At 28.6% G+C, this 23782-nt stretch overlaps 1 protein-coding gene across 1 annotated transcript in view; it reads left to right on the top strand.

The window, feature by feature from the left end:
* The window catches only part of LOC142239988 (uncharacterized), a 235093-nt gene that overhangs the window by 37286 nt on the left and 174025 nt on the right, over positions 1 to 23782 (top strand). The window contains exon 2 of the mRNA XM_075311713.1: positions 23292 to 23706. The gene's annotated coding sequence lies outside the window, so the exon portion shown is untranslated. The remainder of the gene's footprint in view (positions 1 to 23291; positions 23707 to 23782) is intronic.

The following is a 23782-nucleotide window of genomic DNA, read 5'->3' on the forward strand; positions in this document are numbered from 1 at the left end:
TGAACAAAATTTTCTATAGAAATAAAATTTTGACAAGATTTTCTACAGAAATGAAATTTTGAGAAAATTTTCTATAGAAATAAAGTTTTGAGAATATTTTCTATAGAAATAAAATTTTGGTAAAATTTTCTATGGAAACAAAATTTGACAAAATCTTCTATAGAAATAAAGGGTTGACAAATTTTTCCATAGAAATAAAATTTTGACAAAATTTTCTATAGAAATACAATTTTGACAAAATTTTCTATAGAAATACAATTTTGACAAAATTTTCTATAGAAATAAAATTTTGACAAAATTTTCTACAGAAATAAAATTTTGACAAAATTTTCTATAGAAATAAAATTTTGACAAAATTTTCTATAGAAATAAAATTTTGACAAAATATTTTATAGATATAAAATTTTGACAAAGTTTGGTATAGAAATAAAATTTTGTCAAAATTTACTATAGATATAAAATGTTGACAGAATTTTCTATACGAGTATAAATAAAATTTTGACAACATTTTCTATAGAAATAAAATTTTGACAAAGTTTGTATAGAAATAATATTTTGAGAAAATATTCTATAGAAATAAAATTTTGACAAAGTTTTGTATAGAAATAAAATTTTGACAAAATTTTCTATAGAAATAAAATTTTGACAAAATTTTCTATAGAAATACAATTTTGATAAAATTTGCTATAGAAATAAAATTTTGACAAAATTTTCTATAGAAATAAAATTTTGACAAAATTTTCTATAGAAATAAAATTTTCACAAAATATTTTATAGATATAAAATTTTGACAAAGTTTGGTATAGAAATAAAATTTTGACAAAATTTACTATAGATATAAAATGTTGACAAAATTTTCTATACGAGTATAAATAAAATTTTGACAAAATTTTCTATAGAAATAAAATTTTGACAAAGTTTGTATAGAAATAATATTTTGAGAAAATATCCTATAGAAATAAAATTTTGACAAAGTTTTGTATAGAAATAAAATTTTGATAAAATTTGCTATAGAAATAAAATTTTGACAAAATTTTCTATAGAAATAAAAGTTTTACAAAATTTACTATAGAAATAAAATTTTGACAAAATTTTCTACAGAAATAAAATTTTGAAAAATTATCTATAGAAATAAAATTTTACCAAAATTTTCTATAGAAATAAAATTTTGACAAAATATTCTATAGAAATAAAATTTTGAGAAAACATTCTATAGATATAAAATTTTGGCAAAGTTTTTGTATAGAAATTTGAAAAATTTTCTATAGAAATAATAATTTGACAAATTTTTTTTGATTTTTTTTTTAAATAAAATTTTGTAAATAAATGTTAAAAACATTTTCTTCTATAGAAATACAATTTTAGCAAATTTTTTCTTTCGAGAAATAATTCTATAGTATTTTGACAAAAATTTTTATAGAAATAAAATTTTCGTGATTTGTTTTTAATTGTTGGTTTGTACTCCAATCATATTTCTTGTTTTAATCTCAGCTTTAAAACCATTGTGTTGACTAAACTACAAGAGTTGCTTAACCAACAGAGGAAAAAAATGTTTGTAAAATTTATTTTGGGCAAAGCCCTAGAGACTGCAAGATGGTTGCATGGACGCACGTTTGAATTTGTTCTGATAACTGGTTGATAGTTTTGCTGCAAGTAGAGGATGCTGATGAGGAATGTGGTAATTCCGAAACGTGCGCCTATCCAACCATCGTGCAGTCTATAGGGCTTTGCCCAAATAAATTTGACAAACATTTATTTGGGCAAAGCCCTATAGACTGCAAGATGGTTGGATGGACGCACGTTTCGGAATTACCACATTCCTCATCAGCATCCTCTACTTGCAGCAAAACTATCAACCAATTATCAGAATAAATTCAGGCAGTTTATTAAACCCAACAAAAACCACACTTGAACCCTCCGAAAAAAGGTTTTACATTGATAGCCGGCTTATGCCGAAATAAACTCGAAACAAACATATCTCTTTTCCTATGCCACTGTCAAATCATCGATTTGAATTCACATGGCTGGGTTTATTTTGAGCGTGCCTCCTCTTCTTTTTCCATTTGTTTTGTTTTGTTATTGTTGGTTTTGTTCTTTAAGCATTGTTGTTGTTTTTTTATTTCAGCTTAAAACCATACATTGACTAAACTACAAGAGTAGCTTAACCAACAGAGGAAAAGAATGTTTGTCAAATTTATTTGGGCAAAGCCCTATAGACTGCAAGATGGTTGGATGGACGCACGTTTCGGAATTACCACATTCCTCATCAGCATCCTCTACTTGCAGCAAAACTATCAACCAATTATCAGAATAAATTCAGGCAGTTTATTAAACCCAACAAAAACCACACTTGAACCCTCCGAAAAAAGGTTTTACATTGATAGCCGGCTTATGCCGAAATAAACTCGAAACAAACATATCTCTTTTCCTATGCCACTGTCAAATCATCGATTTGAATTCACATGGCTGGGTTTATTTTGAGCGTGAAGAACAAAACCAACAATAACAAAACAAAACAAATGGAAAAAGAAGAGGAGGCACGCTCAAAATAAACCCAGCCATGTGAATTCAAATCGATGATTTGACAGTGGCATAGGAAAAGAGATATGTTTGTTTCGAGTTTATTTCGGCATAAGCCGGCTATCAATGTAAAACCTTTTTTCGGAGGGTTCAAGTGTGGTTTTTGTTGGGTTTAATAAACTGCCTGAATTTATTCTGATAATTGGTTGATAGTTTTGCTGCAAGTAGAGGATGCTGATGAGGAATGTGGTAATTCCGAAACGTGCGTCCATCCAACCATCTTGCAGTCTATAGGGCTTTGCCCAAATAAATTTGACAAACATTCTTTTCCTCTGTTGGTTAAGCTACTCTTGTAGTTTAGTCAATGTATGGTTTTAAGCTGAAATAAAAAAACAACAACAATGCTTAAAGAACAAAACCAACAATAACAAAACAAAACAAATAGAAATAAAATTTGTACAAAATTATTTATAGAAATAAAATTTTGACATGTTTTTATATAGAAAAAAAATTTTCTATAGAAATAGAATTTTGACTAAAATTTCTATACAAATAATAATAAAAATAAAATGTTGAGAAAATTTTCTACAGACATAAAATGTTGAGAAAATTTTCTATAGAAATACATTTAGAAAATTATTTTTTTTTTTTTGATAAAATTTTCTATAGAAATAAAATGTTGAAAAAAATCCTATACAAATAATATTATGGTAAAATTTTCTAAAGAAACAAAATTTGCACATAATTTTCTAAGAAATAAAATTTGGACATGATTTTTTATAGAAATAAAATTTTAACAAAATTTTCTACAGATTTGTTTTGGTAGAATTTTCTCCAAATTCTGGTATATTATTTTTAGCTCGATAAAAGGATCGAACCCATGACTGTTTGTATGGAAGGCGGACATGCTAACCTTTGTACCACTGTATTATAATTTATTAAAGGTTTTCTGCCACGGAGCCTATTAATTCACAATCATAAAATTCGATTTGCTAAAACTTTGAGCCGTACCCCCTTTTCGAGTGTAAAAAAAAATCATATAAATGTTCAATTGACTTTTGATATCCAAGATATATTAGAGTAAAATATTGAAAGATGGCAACCCTAAACAGAAAATTGTCTCTAGGTCAATGTGCCAGGAACATACTCTGGTATGTTTCAATTCCATAATCATCATAGCAGAGATGTAGAAAAAAGCTTTTGCTTTAGTATCTGAATCTCTTGTTCTCTTTACTCTCTCAAACTCTTTTTCTCTCTCTTTTTTTGGTGTCTTTCCCTATAGGAATCCCATGGCATAATTCTATTTACCCAGAATGGCATAGATTTTTATTACCATAAGAATGTATGAAACAGTTTAGCGGTTAAAGTCAAACGGATTACACTGGCGGCGGACGAAACGTGTTAATGAATAACGATAAATCGTAACGGTACTGTAACCCTCTACAAACACACAATAGAAAGAAAAAAAACCCAAAAAAAAAAACAGAAAATTTATGAAAATAAACAAAAATTTGTCAAGTGAATGTTTGCCAAAACAAAAAGAATTTATTTAAGGTTTAAAATAAACAACCACAAGTGAAAACAAGTCCATACGGCTGACTTTTAAGGGTGAATAGTAATTTAGTTAAAGAGTAGCAATTGCCGAGGCTTTAAGGTGACCATTATTAAATGAAGTGAGTACGCAAAATGAATGAAGAGTGTCCATAAATATGAGGTGAAAAACTTGTGTGATGGCTATTTGGTTTGCTTGTTTAATGCCCTACTCTGATGTATGATGCAGGCATGTTATTGAAATGAGTTTCGGTGTGGATGTATGTATGTGTGGGCACGTGTGTGTTCTTGAATTTGTTTGTTTGGTTTGCGTGTCTGCTAGATGTTTTTGAAATGAAGCGATGTACACACATGTACGTGTGTGTGCTCGTTGAAGCGGGTGTGTGTATGTACTATGGGATGTGTTTGGAAAATATGTACTTTAACAGCATATGACCATGTTAAAGTATCCAGTGAGGTGGGTCGGTGGGTGGGGTGGTAATAATATTATACCATCCTTGCTACCATCATCATCCGTTCGTTTCAAGTAATCATCATCATCATCATCGTTTAGCACACAGGTGGCAAGAAAGAGCTGGTGATCACTTGTTTTGTGTATTTGCTACGAGAGAGGGTATGAGGTGAAGAAGCTCTTTAAACATTACCTTAAACTTTTCTTTTTTTTTTTTTGGTTGTTAGCTTTTATTTAAATTATTTGTTGTGAGTGTTTGTGTGACATGTGTTGTTGTTCATGGTTAAATAAAAGAGAAAAATAAGAAATACGAGAATATACACAACACCAATGAAGTAAAACAAAAAGTTTCCCTGTTTGTTTTTCCTCTCTCTCTCCTACTTAAATCCGCTGTTTATTATTAATGAAAAAGAAACAGACACAGATTTCAGACTAATCACCTAAAATGTTTGCAAATGCAGATTCTTTTAATACCTACGCCTGTTTCTGAAATTTCAAATTCAAAGTAACAAGAAGTTCTACATATATTCTACACATTTGAAAGATATATAACTTTTATGTATTATTTAAATGTACAATTTGAAGTTATGTCTATGGCATCATCATCCTTCTTAGCAGCGTTACCGTTGACGATTTCTAGAGGCACAAATATTTTTAGACTTCTACAAAATCTCTAGACTTAAAATGTTAGTAAAAAACAAGTAAAACAAGTATATACGGTCGTAAGTTCGGCCAGGTCGAATCTTATGTACCCTCCACCATGGATTGTATAGAAACTTGTACTGAAGACTGTCATCCACAATAGAATTACTTGGGTTGCGGTAACACTTGCCGATGGCAAGGTATCTTAAAACTTTTTAACACCGCGTTCTCAATTGTAAGTTTGTCCATACGGGGTATACCCAGTAAAAAAATTTGGAAGTTCTTCCAAAGGCACAATTTTAAAAGCACTTCCAGAAGATGCACTCCCAATGATGTTCTTTATTTTAACTACCCAGGAAGTTCTTTTAATTCAATTTTTTATAACTTGGTTTTTCATACTTATAATGGGTAATTATAACTTTTTTTGTTTCAAATAGGTTAAAAACAGAGTAAGAATTCATAAAATGGTACAAATAATTTAAATTTTGTCGAAAAAAATGATAAATTCAATTTGAAAAAATTGTGAATTTTTCAAAATATTTAAGGTCAAACGTTTCCGACAAGCGTTAGAATCCATTAAAAATTAAAAAAATATATAAAAATAACTTATTTGACAAAATATCACAGAATTTTTTAATTTACATCCACAACATTGAATTCGGATCACACCTATAGAAGTGATGCAAATTCAGTTCAACGGCTGCTGTAATGGAGGACTTCCGTCCTATGACAAGCCCATGTTCAATTCATGGCTTCTGCGTCAATTTTGCACCACTTCCGGATGAAAAAAGGACATTTTCATTACTTTTTGGCGACGCTTTTTTTGCTGGGTATATTAAACAAAAAAGGCCTGTCAAACTGAATTATTTACGTATTTAAATAATTCAGTTTGACAAAATTTTCTATAGAAATAAAGTTTTGACAAAATTTTATATAGTAATAAAATGTTGACAAAATTTTCTATAGTAATAAAAATTTGGCAAAATTTTTTATAGAAATAAAATTTTGACAAAACTTTCTACAGAAATAAAATATTGACAAAATTTTGTAAAGTAATAAAAATTTGACAAAATTTTCTATAACACTAAAATTTTGACAAAATTTTCTATAGTAATAAACTTTTGACAAACTTTTCTATATAAATAAAATTTTTTTAGATTATTTTTGGTCAAATCTGGGGATCGGTTTAAATGGGGGTTATATATAATTAAGACCGATATGGACCAATTTTTGCATGCTTGTTAGAGACCATATACTGACACCACGTACCAAATTTCAACCGGATCTGGTGAATTTTGCTCTTCCAAGGGGCTCCGGAGGTCAAATCTGGGGATCGGTTTATATGGGGGCTATATATAATTATGCACCGATGTGAACCAATTTTTGCGTAGTTAGTAGAGACCATATACTAACACCATGTACCAAATTTCAGCCGGATCGGATGAATTTTGCTCCTCCAAGAGGCTCCGGAGGACAAATCTGGGGATCGATTTATATGGGGGCTATATAAAATTATGGACCGATTTCGACCAATTTTGACATGGTTGTCAGAGACTATATACTAACCCCACGTACCAAATTTCAACCGAATCGGATGAATATTGCTCATCCATGAGGCTCCGGAGGTCAAGTCTGGGGATCGGTTTATATGGGGGCTATATAATTATGCACCGATGTGAACCGATTTTCGCGTAGTTATTAGAGACCATATACTAACACCATGTACCAAATTTCAGCCGGATCGGATGAATTTTGCTCCTCCAAGAGGCTCCGGAGGACAAATCTGGGGATCGATTTATATGGGGGCTATATAAAATTATGGACCGATTTCGACCAATTTTGATATGGTTGTTAGAGACTATATACTAACACCACGTACCAAATTTCAATCGAATCGGATGAATTTTGCTCATCCATGAGGCTCCGGAGGTCAAGTCTGGGGATCGGTTTATATGAATGCTATACATAATTATGGACCGATGAGGACCAATTTTTGCATAGTTGTTAAAAACCGTATACCAACACCATGTACCAAATTTCAGCCGGATCGGATAAAATTTGCTTCTCGCTGAGGCTCCGCAAGCCAAATCTGGGGATCGGTTTATATGGAGGCTATATATAACTATGGCCCGATGTGCACCAATTTTTGCGTGGATGTTAGAGACCATATATGAACACCATGTACCAAATTTCAGCCAGATCGGAAGAAATTTACTTCTCTTTGAGGCTCCGGAGTACAAATCTGGGGATCGATTTATATGGGGGCTATATAAAATTATGGACCGCTGTGGACCAAGTTTTGCATGGATGTTAGAGACCATATACGAACACCATGTACCAAATTTCAGCCGGATCGGATGAAATTTTCTTCTCTTAGAGCAATCGCAAGCCAAATTTGGGTCCATTTATATGGGGGCTATATGTAAAAGTGGACCGATATGGCCCATTTGCAATACCATCCGACGAACATCAATAACAACTACTTATGTCAAGTTTGAAGTCGATAGCTTGTTTCGTTCGGAATTTAGCGTGATTTCAACAGACGGACATGCTTAGATCGACTCAGAATTTCACCACGACCCAGAATATATGTACTTTATGGGGTCTTAGAGCAATATTTCGATGTGTTACAAACGGAATGACAAAGTTAATATACCCCCCATCCTATGGTGGAGGGTATAAAAAGATTTTCTGTTGAAACTTTTCTTGAATTTTCTTAGCTATAAACCTTACGGAGCCCGAGACCCTTCCAACGAATGCAAAACCTTGGAAATCGGTTCGTGCGTTCTGGAGTTAAAGCGTCTGGAAAGAAAACCCGACTTATTTTTATATATTAGATTAAAGTCAAGTTAACCTTAGCCCAAAAATGTTTTCTTTCATGTATGATACCTATTTTTAATTCAAATCACATAATTATAAGGACAGTACGACATCATTGGAAAGTTTATCGACTTTTGGACAAGAAAAAAAAACTATATTAGAAAAATGCGTCTTCTATGCTAAGCAAAATTTGCATTCGTATTTTAAGGACATGAAAACTTTGGCCTCACGATAATATTTTTTTCAGTGTATGGTTAAAATGGTCATGATTTATCAGTAATAATTTTTTCTTTATGTTTAGTTAATTATACCCTGCGCCACACTATGGAAAAGGGTATTATAAGTTAGTGCATATGTTTGCAACACCCAGAAGGAGACGAGATAGATATATGGTGTATTTGCTATGGCATTATTGCTCAGGGCCGGCCTCTGAGTCGATCTAGCCATGTCAGTCTTTCCTCAAATTTTGTAAATTTTACCAAAGATGCGTCCATCATGAACTTCGTATGGTGCTAAAGACATTTTTGCAATTTTTAACACCAATTTTTTCCTTCAAACTTCGAAATTTTCTTAAACAAATGAAAGAAAAAATTATGTCTATCTAGCGTAACCCGGCCCGCTTCGCTGCGCCTTCCAAAGCATATTTTGAGGAATATTTTGCGTTAACTTAGTCAACTATATACTTCGTGCTGAAAACAAATTCGAAAAGATTTGAATTCTTTTAAACAAATCGGACTACTTGATTTTTCGTTTATACGGCGGGAGAGGGTGTACCTTCTTCTATATTTCTTGTGAATTTTTAGTGTGGTTTGTCAAGGAAAGGTATCCTTCTCCTCAACATATCTGAAAATTAAGCACTATATTATAATAACATACAAAGAATTACTGTTTCCCATCCAATAAATCGGAAAAAGCAAAAATAGTAAAAAATTTTACCACATTAACATTTGCTAAAATGTTGGAAAATGATGCACCCTCTACGTTGGCTGCCAATTTCATGTAAATTTAAGTTCTTTACTAAAAAAAAGTCTGGCAGAAGCCTGTGCAAAAATCATAAAATTATGTACCGAGTTCTCATTTACGGACAACCCTCTACTTTCAATTTAAGAAAAGAAAAAAAAAACGGACAAAAGGGAACCCTCCCCCCACCCTCGCTCCACTCCGACCTGATATCGGACTATCACGTACCCTATATTAATTTCGCAACTACTCAATGGTCCCTATAAATTCTATCGAAGTAAATCGACAAAGTTTATTTCAATTTTCCCTTTCCCCAACCAGATATCGAAAAATCATATACTAATTTAAAAATCATGTATAAATTTAATCACCTCCTCCCACGTTCCCTGTAAATTACAAGTAGATCGGCGATGTTAATTTTTGCTCTATTGTTTTAAAGGGACGTCACTTTCGACAAACACTGTATTGAATAGCACCCCTAACCTTCCCTGAAAATTCTTGAAACTTTCCTTCAAGTGTGGGGCAAGGAAGGTTGCCTCTTCGTTCATAACCTTCCCCCACTGCCTATGTAAATTTCAAGAAAACTTAAGAATTGTTGTTTTTTTTTTGCAGTTTTAGAGGAGGACCTCCTCCCCGACTAAATATCGAAAAGTGATGTAGCGTACCTTTTGTAAACGTCCCAGAAAATGTCAAGCAAATTATAAGCCTAAAAGGGCGGCCTCTCTTCCGTCCAAATATCACAAAATCAGGTATCAACTATTAATATCGTAACCTCTTCCCAGTCCTCTGTAAATTTCAAGTAACTCGGTAAAAGTTTAATTGTTTCTCTGTATGTACTTAAGAGAAGCGGATGTCTCCCTATGCCCTTTTATTTTTATTAAAAAATCGAGAACCTGATATAAATTTCATAACCCATTTTTCCATAAAATTTCAGTCGGTGGAGTTTAGTTTGTACTTTCAAACAAAAAAATTCGGGCAAAGGGGTGGCCCCCCTCCCCGACCAAATATCGAAAAATAATGTACCGGATTTTTGTCTAGATGCCAACACCAACATTCAATGAAAATTTCAAGCAAATCGCATAATTTTGTTCCAAGTTTCAAAAAGTAGGGCAAGGGGGAGGTCCCCCTCCCCATCCACATATGAAATCATCGGGTACCCCATATTAATTCCATAACCTCACAACATGTTCTCTGTAAATCTCAGATAATTTAGAGAATTTTAGTTTTTTCACTGTACTTAAAAAAAAAAGTCGAACAAAGGGGAGGCCCCCCTCCGCCGCCAAATATCGAAATAAAAAGTAGCGGATCTTTGTCTAGATGCCAACCCCAATCTTCAATGAAAATTTCAAGCAAATCGGTCAACTTTGGTCCAATTTTCAAAAAGTCCGACAAAGGGGAGGTCCCCCTCCGCGACCAGGTGTCAAAAAATGAGGTACCCTATTTTCACCACATGAACGCCTCCTACGATCTCTGAAAGTTTCAAGTAAATCGGTTCAGCCGTTTCGGAGCCAACTCGGAACATACAAACAAATAAACAAACATAGATTGAATTTTATATATATAGAAATTGTTTTTTTTTTTTGAAATTATTTTTTTATTCTTGTGAAATCGGCGTGACATCTTCGTTTGTAATAGGGTTTAGTTAAAATTTTCTAAAATTAATTTAAATTTTCTAAAATCAAACAACATTTTCCTTTCTGGACGGTTGGCTATTTTTTGAGTGAATGTTTAAAGACTTTTGGTCCTTTACAAAATCTTTATATCAGATAATTGCAAACTCGCTGCTCAGTTTAAATCGCATTCGTATTTTAGAAATACGAAATACTTTTTCATAATATGTTTTTCAGTATACTAGAAAGTTGTGCATGGCAAAAAAAGTCATTTTGATAGTGATCGATTGATAAGCTCCAAAAATGTTTTCTGTCCCTTTTGTGTCCATTTAAATTTCATAAAAAAACCAAAGTTTTAGCCCCCAAATATATTTTTTGTAAACTCTATACGAAATACCAACTCGGTGGTTTTGCTGCTAATACCCTCAAACAACTGCACAAAAAAAAAAAACAGAGAAACAGAAAAACCAAACAATATCCTTTTTATCCTTATGCCAGTGGTCATTTATCCAGTTGTTACTTTGTATGTATTTGTGGAATTTACACTCCTGCTGTTAGCCACAAGCAATGACCCTCCCCAATTCACCCCCACCACTTCTATGTTATGCTTCTTGTGGCTATTGCCGTGTTGGCAGTGTTCTTTTTGATTAACGCCCTTAATCCGATTTAAAGTTATTTAAAATTTATTTTTTTTTTATCATTTTATTCGTTTTTCTTTTCAACTTCATTCGTATTTTATCTCTGGATACTTTGTGATCAATGCATCATGTGTCGTTGTAAAGAAAACGAAGCACAATGAAAGGGCTGAGGGAAAGGTGGTATTACCCCCGACGAAGAAAGGAGTAAAGTAATTCGATGAGTGGTTTTCTTTTCGTTTATTTCTAATCTTTTCTTTTTTACGATTATATCCATGTTGGAAACTTGATTTTACCAACAATTTACAAAAAAATCTTTGAAATTCGAAATCCTTAAGGTTTATTCTTAGGCCACAGAAATATTATGCCGTAATACGCTTCATATGACAATGTTCGAGGAGGTCAACATGAAATCGAATGTATCAGGCGGATTTTTTTCGGATGAAATCAAAAATCAATTGCAATGTTTTCTAGGAATAGAGGTAAGCCGCTACAGGCTCTGTGGAACTACCAAAACCCTCTTATTATATTGGTGCTCTACTGGATGATTGGTGCTCAACGAATTGCAAACAACTTCAGCTTGCTATCATTTCTCAAACGCTCATCTAACAGCTAACAGATTTATTCCAGTCATAGGTTAGGTTAGGTTACGTTAGGTTATGTGGCAGCCCGATGTATCAGGCTCACTTAAGGTAGAATTACATACCATGCGTTCAATGCATACTATGCGTCCAATGATTGAAGAGTTGAAATTTCTCTTTGAAATCAAAAGTTCGAATAGTCTGTCGCAAACAGAAACAAATCAACCCTTCCATCAACGGATTGACGCAGGGTGTGTAATTCAACCTTTAGACTATTCAGTCCATTGTGATACCACAGTGGTGAACTTCTCTCTTCCATTCATAGTTCATTATATTGTTTACAAGCTTGCAAAATCGTTTTGATATATTGCAACCAGAAATAAAGTTATTCGTGATGAAATTGAAACGTGATACACTGAAAAAGAAAAATGTCCGCTTTCAAAGATTTTGTTTTCACACTAATGATTTTGGTATTGATTCCGAGCCAAAGAAGCGGAGAATTGATGTAAAGACACCTTTAAGTCACTATTTTAGCAAAATTTACAACCTGCGGACGTTGAAAACCTAAAAGCTTGTCATTTGAATCACTGGTCCAATATATTGAAATTATTTCTCAAATATTCCAAAACTTGCTCAGTTCAGTCTTTAAATGGTAAAAAACAATTATTAACCCATCCCATCCAAGAAGGGAGATTATATGGGCTTGGGTTTCAGCAAAATAAAATAAATGACCATCATATTAGCTTTTGCAATTTCTTTTCCTGTTCGAAATTAATGAAAGATATACAAGGGCTACATTTGTTCACATCTGAAATCAATCATATGCCTTGGCATTTATGTCTTATTTACTCATATATTCGCCCATATCGATTGAGAACACATTCAATAAATCATCTGTCTTCATAGCAATCTTGAGGTATTTATTAGCAAATAAATCAATCAGGATATCAATCATCTCCTCTCTCTCTCTCTCTCTCTGAGGCAATTCGATAAAATTTAATGGTAAATGTTAGAACATTGATTTTATTGTACAGTAGTTGAAAGTTTGAAATGAAGGGAAATGCTCCAAACGTCCTTGAGAGAAAATTGAAAAATTACCCTTGTATCTCATATTGCTTAGGTATTTCATATAGAGGAAATGCATGGCTGCATTGTGATATATGCAATTGTTTATACAAACTTGATATGAGATATGATTAAATAAACTGCTAATCAGATTCACATAAATACACACGACGAAACAATACTTTACTCGGTAATGAAATGTTGGACAAAGTAAGTTCGCTTTTGTTCAAAACTTTACGAATTTATGATAAGTGACTGTCTTAATTCTATTTGATTTTTTTTGTTTGATATTCTTGGTAAAAGCAGTGACATTGGATCACTTTTGCAATTAGAAGTTGCATATTTGATAAAAGTTAAGTCTGATCGAACCATAACTCGACTTATTCCTCCATTAAAATTTTGACAAAATTTTTCAAAGAAATGAAATCTTGACAAATTTGTCTATAGAAATAAATTTTTAACAAAATTTTCTATAGAAACAAAAGTTTGATAACATTTTCTATGAAAATAAAATTTTTGAAAAATTTTCTATAGAAATAAAATTTTTGAAAAATTTTCTATAGAAATAAAATTGTGACAAAAATTTCTATAGAAATAAAATTTTGAGAAAATTTTCTATAGAAATAAAATTTTGAGAAAATTTTCTATAGAAATAAAATTTTGAGAAAATTTTCTATAGAAATAAAATTTTGACAAAATTTTCTATAAAATAAAATTTAGACAAAACTTTCTACGGCAATAAAATTTTGACAAACTTGTCTATAGAAATAAAGTTTTTGCAAAGTTTTCTATAGAAATAAAATTTTGACAAAATTGTCTATAGAAATAAAATGTTAACAAAATATCCTATAGAAATAAAATTTTGACAAAATTCTCTAGCAACAAAAATTTTGGCAAAATTTTCTATAGGAATAAAATTTTGACAAAACTTTCTGTAGACATAAAATTTGACAAAATTTTGTATAGAAATAAAATTGTGACAAAATTTTCTATAGAAATAAAATTTTAACAAAATTTGCTATAAAAAAAAAATTTGAAAAAAATGCATAGAAATATAAAGTTTTTGCCAAATTTTCTATAGAAATAAAATTTTGACAAAATCCTCTATAGAAATAAAATTTTGACAAAATTTTCTATAGAAATAAAATTTTGATAAAATTTTCTATAGAAATAAAATGTTGATAGCAATAAAATTTTGACAAAGTTGTCTATAGATATAAAGTTTTGACAAACTTATCTATAGAAATAAAGTTTTTGCAAAATTTTCTATAGAAATAAAATTTTGACAAAAATCTCTATGGAAATACAATTTTGACAAAAATCTCTATGGAAATACAATTTTGACAAAATTTTCTATGGAAATAAAATTTTGACAAAAATTTCTATAGCAACAAAATTTTGGCAAAATTTTATATAGGAATACAATTTTGACTGAACTTTCTGTAGAAATAAAAGTTTGACAAAATTTTGTATAGAAATAAAATTGTGACAAAATTTTCTATAGAAATAAACTTTTAACAAAATTTTCTATAGAAATAAAATTTTGAAAGAAAAATCCATAGAAATAAAGTTTTTGCTAAATTTTTTATAGAAATAAAATTTTGACAAAATTGTCTATAGAAATAAAATTTTGACAAAATTTTCTACAGAAAAAAAATTTGGAAAAATTTTCTATGGAAATAAAATTTTGACAAAAATTTCTATAACAATAAAATATTGGCAAAATTTTATATAGGAATAAATTTTTGACAGAACTTTCTGTAGAAATAAAAATTTGACAAAATTTTGTATAGAAATAAAATTGTGACAAAATTTTCTATAGAAATAAAATTTTAACAAAATATTCTATAGAAATAAAATTTTGAAAAAAAAAATCCATACAAATAAAGTTTTTGCTAAATTTTCTATGGAAATAAAATTTTGACAAAATTGTCTATAGAAATAAAGTTTTTGCAAAATTTTTTATTGAAATAAAATTTTGACAAAATTGTCTATAGAAATAAAATTTTTGAAAAATTTTCTATAAAACTAAATTGTAATAAATTTTTTGATACAAATAAAATATTGACAAAATTTTCTATAAAAATAAACTTTTGAGAAAATTTTCTATAGAATTAAAATTTTGACAAAATTTTCTATAGCAATAAAATTGTGGCAAAATTTTCAATAGGAATAAAATTTTAACAAAACTTTCTATAAAAATTAAAGTTTGACAAAATATTGTATAGAAATAAAATTGTGACAAAATTTTCTATAGAAATAAAATTTTAACAAAATTTTCTATAGAAATAACATTTTGAAAAAAAAGTCCATAGAAATAAAGTTTTTGCTAAATTTTCTACAGAAATGAAATTTTGACAAGATTTTCTATAGAAATAAAATTTTGACAAAATTTTCTATTGAAATAAAATGTTGACAAAATTTTCTATAGAAATAAAATTTTGAAAAAGTTTTCTATAGAAGTAAAATTTTGAAAAAATTTTCTATAGAAATAAAATTTTGAGAAAATTTTCTATAGAAATAAAATTAAGACAAAATTTCTTATAGAAATAAATATATGACAAAATTTTCCAAAGAAATAAAATCCTGACAAAATTGTCTATAGAAATAAAATTGTAACAAGATTTTCTATAGAAATCAAATTGTGATAAAATTTTCTATACAAATAAAATTTTAACAAAATTTTCTATACACCGAAAAAAAAGTGAACTGTTTTATAGGAAGAATGAACTACCTCTCACGAAACGTGAACTAAATTTTACTCCACATTTTGATCTTTCCACAAAGCGTTGTTAAAACAAGGAAATTTTAATGCCATGTTGTACGTTTTAACTGCAGTTCCCGAAATTACATTCTCTCATCGAAGAAAAATTAACTAAAAGTAAAGAGAATCATTGGGCCAAATCATCACCATTTTAACCATACAGTAGTTCATTCTCACTATTTTTGGGAATCGTACGAAAATCTTCGTTTGCTTTAGTTCATATTGAACTTATATGTACGGTCATTGAACTTTATACCAACGTTTAGTTTATAAAATTTTTAAGACATACTTAAAAAAAGTAAGATTTCATTAAGCTGTAGAAAATTTCGAAAAAATTAATAAAATTTAACTACGAGAAAATAATTTTTTCCAATAAAAATAAGTAAAATTTAGCGTTAATTTAACTACGGACATTTTTTTCTGTATAGCAATAAAATTTTGGCAAAATTTTCTATAGTAATAAAATTTTGACAAAATTTTCTATAGAAATAAAATTTTGTTAGATTATTTTTGGCGATATGGATCAATTTTTGTGTGATTGACCTTCGGCTATATATAATTATAGACCGATATGGACCAATTTTTGCATGGCTGTTAGCGGCCATATACTAGCGTAATGTACCAAATTTCAACGAGGTCGAATGAAGTTTAGCCTTCCAAGAGGCTCCGGAGTTCAAATCTGGGGATCGGTTTATATGGGGGATATATATAATTATGGACCGATATGGACCAATTTTTGAATGGGTGTTAGAGATCATATACTAACACCACGTGCCGAATTTCAACCGGACGGGATGAATTGTGCTCCACCAAGAGGCTCCGGAGATCAAATCTGGGGATCGGTTTATATGGGGGCTATATATAATTATGCACCGATATGGACCAATTTGTGCATGGTTGTTAGAGATCATATACTAACACCTTGTACTAAATTTCAACCGGATCGGATAAATTTTGCTCCTCCAAGAGGCTTCGGTGGTCAAATCTGGGGATTGGTTTATATGGGGGCTATATATAATTATGGACCGATATAGACCAATTTTTGTTTGGTTGTTGGAGACCATATACTAACACTACGTACCAAATTTCAACCGGATCGGATGATCCGTAAGCCAAATCTGGGGGTCAGTTTATATGGGGGCTATACGTAAAAGTGGTCCGATATGGTCCATTTGCAATATCATCCGACCTACATCAATAACAACTAATTGTTCCAAGTCGTTAGCTTGTTTCGTTCGGAATTTAGCGTAATGTCAACAGACGGACGGACGGACATGCTTAGATTGACTCGGTCTATATGGGGGCTATACCAAAACATGGACCGATACTCACCATTTTCGGCACACCTCTTTATGGTCATAAAATACCTCTAGATTTCAAATTTCAGGCAAATTGGATAAAAACTACGATTTCTATAAGCCTAAGACCCCAAATCGGGAGGTCGGTTTATATGGGGACTATATCAAAACATGGACCGATATAGCCCACCTTCGAACTTGACCTGCCTGCAGACAAAAGACGAGTTTGTGCAAAATTTCAGCACGATTCCTTCATTATTGAAGACTTTAGCGTGATTACAACAGACAGACAGACTTTAGCGTGATTACAACAGACAGACAGACGGACATCGTTATATCGTCTTAGAATTTCTCCCTGATCAAGAATATATATACTTTATATAGTCGGAAATCGATATTTCGATGTGTTACAAACGGAATGACAAACTTATTATACCCCCGTCACCATTCTATGGTGGTGGGTATAAAAATTGAGTGTATGGTTTAAAATATTCCATTTACACTGAAAAAAAGCATGCCCGGTTCCAAAGATTTTGTCTTTTCTTTAAAAAAATTGGTATTGATTCCGAGCCAAAGAAGCGGAGAATACAAGTAAGGATACTATTAAGACACAATTCTCTTTTAAATTTGGGTTTTGTGTACTTGCTTCTGGGAAGCACATTTTAATTTTTCGCTTTTTCAATTTTTTTCTTCATATGCTATCAAAGTCCTTTAAAAACGAGTTAACGACAACTTTATTTTCAAAATTAAGAATCTACTTCCTGTAGAAGTTATGCTATGTTTCAAGTAAAAAACGCCTTTAAAATAAGGTGTTGAAAAACGAGTCCTATATTTGAACGATTTTTTTGCTTTATAGTCAGATGCAAAGAGATAACAAATTTAAAGACAACTTCATTAAATTTAAAGAGTTTTCTAAATTATTATTAGAAGCAAGAACAAAAACAAAACAAAGTAAAACTATTAATGAAACTCGAAGAAAAAAAAAACTTCAAAATATCGGATATCTTGACCATTCAGGGTTAAAATACCTCTGAAATTCCAACACACTCTTAATTATCTCATTAATGTATACCAATAGATAATCAAAAACTACATTTACCCCAATATCGATAACATTTTAAGACTTAAGTTGGAAACAACATTTACTCACGTGCCATTTTAATTTCTTCACATACATTTGTTGTATGGCAAACCATTTAAATTATATGTCTGTTCTAAAATACCCTTATAGACACCCGCATACACACACACATAGGCAAACACATAGTTAGATTTATATGAGCTTACGAAATTGTGTTAATTTGAAAAACCTAAAATCATTGTTCCAGCACGTCTGGAACCGGAAATAACCAGTCGATTGAAGTGAAGGAGGGGAGCATCGGTTTACATTTCCTTCATTTTGTTAACCCAAAATGAATGACGACACTTAATTTGTTGCTAGACACGTGTGTGTATGTGTGCGAGTAAAAATACTTTGGGTTTTGTGAACACACAAGCACCCAAGTATCTCAGACCATAATAGCTGGTGTACATTTTGAGGATTTTGTGAAAAATGGAGAAATGGATATTGGTCGTATTCTGTAGGTTATACACACGTTTGTGGCCTACTAGTTTGTTGTCAAGTGTATCATTGTATAGTTTGATATGAGTGTAACATTCTCAAATGAGTCCATCAATAGATTTACCACAGTTTGGTTTCAGTAAGATGTGGTGCATTAGAGTAGATGCACTTGCGGTGTTAAGCCGTAACCTCAGCAGCATTGAGTCGTCCGTAATGTGGAAACATCGGTTGGGTTTTTAATACTGCTACAGAAATTATTTCAATAGTTGTGCTCAGCCGTTCTCAGTTCTCACTCAAATCCTCTCAGATTCATATTGTAAGCGCCCCAATCCGAAGCGAAGCTTTCGTGTCCTGTTAAAGAGATTTCTGCAGTATATCTTCATATCACTTAACTCTATATACCATTATGGCGGTTGAGTTTTCTCATTTGGCTTTCCTCTAGATCATGCAGCTTCAAGTGAGATGTTGAAGGCCTCGGTAACCTTCTCCACGATGATTGAACACATCCTACACAGTGCTCAATTTGTATCTCTGGTATCATTATATTGAATGGATCTCTATCACGATCGCCACTGGTGATACATGGGGAAAATGGTAGATTTTTTATTGTTTAAAAATGTAAAAAATTCTACCAATCTATCGTAGAATTTTTTAAGTTTTGTAAAATATACCAAAATTTCTATTGTTTTTTTTTAATTTTTTCTTTAATTTCATATAGAATTAACATTTCGACAAAATTTCCTGTAGAAATAAAATTTTGAGAAAATTTTGATAGAATTTTCTACAGAAATAAGTGGTTTCAATGCAATGTGGAACGCCGTTCGGACTCGGCTATAAAAAGGAGGTCCCTTGTCAAAGAGCTTAACATGGAATCGGGCAGCACTCAGTGATAAGAGAGAAGTTCACCAATGTGGTATCACAATGGACTGAATAGGCTAAGTGAGCCTGATACATCGGGCTGCCACCTAACCTAACCTAACCTAACCTAACCTACAGAAATAAAATTTTGAAAAAATTTTTTATAGATTTAAAATTTTGGGAAAATTGTCTATACAAATAAAATTTTTGGGAAAATATTCTGTAAAATCTGATAGATTTCGCAAAATATTCCTCGGTAACTAAGAGGTACTTTAATTTTCTACAGAAATAAAATTTTGATAAAATTTTCTATAGAAATAAAATTTTGACAAAATTTTCTATAGAAATAAAATTTTGATAAAATCTTCTATAAAAATACAATTTTAATAAAATTTTCTACACAAATGAAATTTTGATAAAATTTTCTATAGAAGAAAGATTTTGGCAAAATTTTCTATAGGAATAAAATTTTGATAAAATTTTCTATAGAAATAAAATTTTGATAAAATTTTTTATAGAAATAAAATTTTGACAAACTTTTCTATAGAAATAAAATCTTGATAAATTTTTTATTGAAATAAAATTTTGACAAAATTTTCTATAGAAATAAAATTTTGATAAAATTTTCTATAGAAATAAAATTTTCTATAGGAATAAAATTTTGATAAAATTTTCTATAGAAATAAAATTTTGATAAAATTTTCTATAGAAATAAAATTTTGATAAAATTTTCTACATAAATGAATTTTTCATAAAATTTTCTATAGAAGTAAAATTTTGGCAGAATTTTCTATAGGAATAAAATTTTGATAAAATTTTCTATAGAAATAAAATTTTGATAAAATTTTCTATAGAAATAAAATTTTGATAAAATTTTCTATAGAAATAAAATTTTGATAAAATTTTCTATAGAAATAAAATTTTGATAAAATTTTCTATAAAATAAATTTTTGACAAAATTTTCTATAGGATCAAATTTTTGATAAATGTTTTATATAGAAATAAAATTTTGATAAAATCTTCTATAAAAATACAAGTATAATAAAATTTTCTACATAAATGCAATTTTCATAAAATTTTCTATAGAAGTAAAATTTTTCCAAAATTTTCTATAGGAATAAAATTTTGATAAAAATTTCTATAGAAATAAAATTTTGATAACATTTTCTAAGAAATAAAATTTTGATAAGATTTTCTATAGAAATAAAATCTTGATAAAATTTTCTATAAAAATAAAATTTTGACAAAATTTTCTATAGAAATAAAATGTTGATAAAATTTTCTATAGAAATAAAATTTTGATAAAATTTGCTATAGAAATAAAATTTTGATAAAATTTTCAATAGAAATAAAATTTTGATAACATTTTCTATAAAAAAAAAATTTAACAAAATATATAGGAATAAATAAAATTTTGATAAAATTTTTATATAGAAATAAAATTTTGATAAAATCTTCTATAAAAATACAATTTTAATAAAATTTTCTACATAAATGAAATTTTCTATAGAAGTAAAATTGTGCCAAAATTTTCTATAGGAATAAAATTTTGATAAAATTTTCTATAGAAATAAAATTTTTATAAAATTTTCAATAGAAATAAAATTTTGATAACATTTTCTATAAAATAAATTTTTGACAAAATTTTCTATAGGAATAACATTTTGATAAAATTTTTATATAGAAATAAAATTTTGATAAAATCTTCTATAAAAATACAATTTTAATAAAATTTTCTACATAAATAAGAAAAAATTGTCTATACAAATAAAATTTTTGCGAAAATATTCTGTAAAATCTGATAGATTTCGCAAAATATTCCTCGGTAACTAAGAGGTATTTTAATTTTCTACAAAAATTTTTATAAAATTTTCTATAGAAATAAAATTTTGATAAAATTTTCAATAGAAATAAATTTTTGATTAAATCTTCTATAAAAATACAATTTTAATAAAATTTTCTACACAAATGAAATTTTGATAAAATTTTCTATAGAAATAAAATTTTGATAACATTTTCTATAGAAATAAAATTTTGATAAAATTTTCTATAGAAATAAAATCTTGATAAAATTTTCTATAAAAATAAAATTTTGACAAAATTTTCTATAGAAGTAAAATTTTGGCAAAATTTTCTATAGGAATAAAATTTTGATAAAATTTTCTAAAAAAATAAAATTTTGACAAAATTTTCTATAGAAATAAAATTTTGATAAAATTTTCTATAGAAAAAAAATTTTGACAAAATTTTCAATAGAAATAAAATTTTGATATAATTTTCTATAGAATTAAAATTTTGATAAAATCTTCTATAAAAATACAATTTTAATAAAATTTTCTACATAAATGAAATTTTGATAAAATCTTCTATAAAAATACAATTTTAATAAAATTTTCTACATAAATGAAATTTTCATAAAATTTTCTATAGAAGTAAAATTTTGCCAAAATTTTCTATAGAAATAAAATATTGATAAAATTTTCTATAGAAATAAAATTTTGACAAAATTTTCTGTAGAAATAAAATTTTGATAAAATTTTCTATAGAAATAAAATTTTGATAAAATTTTCTATAGAAATAAAATATTGATAAAATTTTCTATAGAAATAAAATTTTGACAAAATTTTCTATAGATGTAAATTTTTGACAAAATTTTCTATAGAAATAAAATTTTGATATAATTTTCTATAGAAATAAAATTTTGACAAAATTTTTTATAGAAATAAAATTTTGATAAAAATTTCTATAAAAATAAAATTTTGATAAAATTGTCTATAGAAATAAAACTTTCAATAGAAATAAAATTTTGATATAATTTTCTATAAAATAAAATTTTGAGAAAATTTTCTATAGAAATAAAATTTTCAATAGAAATAAAATTTTGATATAATTTTCTATAAAATAAAATTTTGACAAAATTTTCTATAGAAATAAAATTTTGATAAAAGTTTCTATAGAAATAAAATTTTGATAAAATTGTCTATAGAAATAAAATTTTCAATAGAAATATAATTTGGATATAATTTTCTATAAAACAAAATTTTGACAAAATTTTCTATAGAAATAAAATTTTGATAAAATTTTCTATAGAAATAAAATTTTGATAAAATCTTCTATAAAAATACAATTTTAATAAAATGTTCTACATAAATGAAATTTTCATAAAATTTTCTATAGAAATAAAATTTTGATAAAATTTTCAATAGAAATAAAATTTTGATAAAATTGTCTATAAAATAAAATTTTGACAAAATTTTCTATAGAAATAAAATTTTGATAAAATTTTCTATAGAAATAAAATCTTGATAAAATTTTCTATAGAAATAAAATCTTGACAACATTTTCTATAGGAATAACATTTCTATTGAAATAAAATTTTTATAAAATTTTCTATAGAAATAAAATTTTGATAAAACTGTTCTAAAGAAATAAAATTTTGACCAACTTTTCTAAAGAAATAAAATTTAGATAAAACTTTCTAAAAATTAATACACTTTTATCAAATTTTTTAAATTTTTTCTATTTTTGGTAAAATGTTCTTCAAATGTTGGTAGATTATTTTTGGCACGAGTGGCAACCGTGATTTTTTATACATACCATTCAGCTAATTTGACACTGATGTAGCGAATGATTTGAAGTTTGGTGCATCGCCCTTATTGCACAATGCCAGCTTAGTAAGTTTGGTAGTTTTACCAGATAAAATTACAAGTTAAACACTGTGAAATTATTCAAGTCAAAGGTCTCCACACAGTTCCATTTAAATTGAAAATGGTTTCATATGATTTGAAAGGTGTTTCATTTAATATGAAAAACGTTTCAGTTTGTGTGAAAAAGATTCCATTTGGAGTACATGGTCATATAGACTATCACATAGTGGTTTAGCGAAAAAATAAACAGAATCAAATATCATCTAAGATGAACGTCATATTTTTGAAGCAACCATTTAATTGAATTTATTTTCTCTTTTTATTTCAGAAATGTGTTACCAGAAGCTGGGTATAATTTATGGCTCTTAAAATAACCATCAGCAAATCTGATTAACGAAAAACGAAAAGTAAAAAGTAAAACAAGAACATAAAATTATGTACAAAATATAAGCAAATCTTTCCCATAGAAAACAAAAAAAAAACTTAAATCGACCTAAAGTGTAAATGTTACAGAAAAAATGTATCCCTTGTTTAATGGCATAAAAACAAAAGAGTAAAAAAAAAATCAACCATCATAATATTTGCCATAAAAAAAAATTTTATGACAAAATATACAAAAATAACTACGGTTTTTGAAAACAGTGAGAAAACTGTGAGAAGTGTCCAACGTCATATTTGTGAAATTTTAAGGAAACATAACAAAATAAGTTCCATATAAAGGAGAATGTCAACGAGCTATAAAGGTAAGATGAAAAAAACTGAAGTTGCACAATTTTTTTTAGGTTGGATTATAGAGACGGGCGATGATGTACAGAATTT

The sequence above is a fragment of the Haematobia irritans genome, chromosome 5 (genome assembly GCF_050003625.1).
Source record: "Haematobia irritans isolate KBUSLIRL chromosome 5, ASM5000362v1, whole genome shotgun sequence".
Taxonomy (NCBI): domain Eukaryota; kingdom Metazoa; phylum Arthropoda; class Insecta; order Diptera; family Muscidae; genus Haematobia; species Haematobia irritans.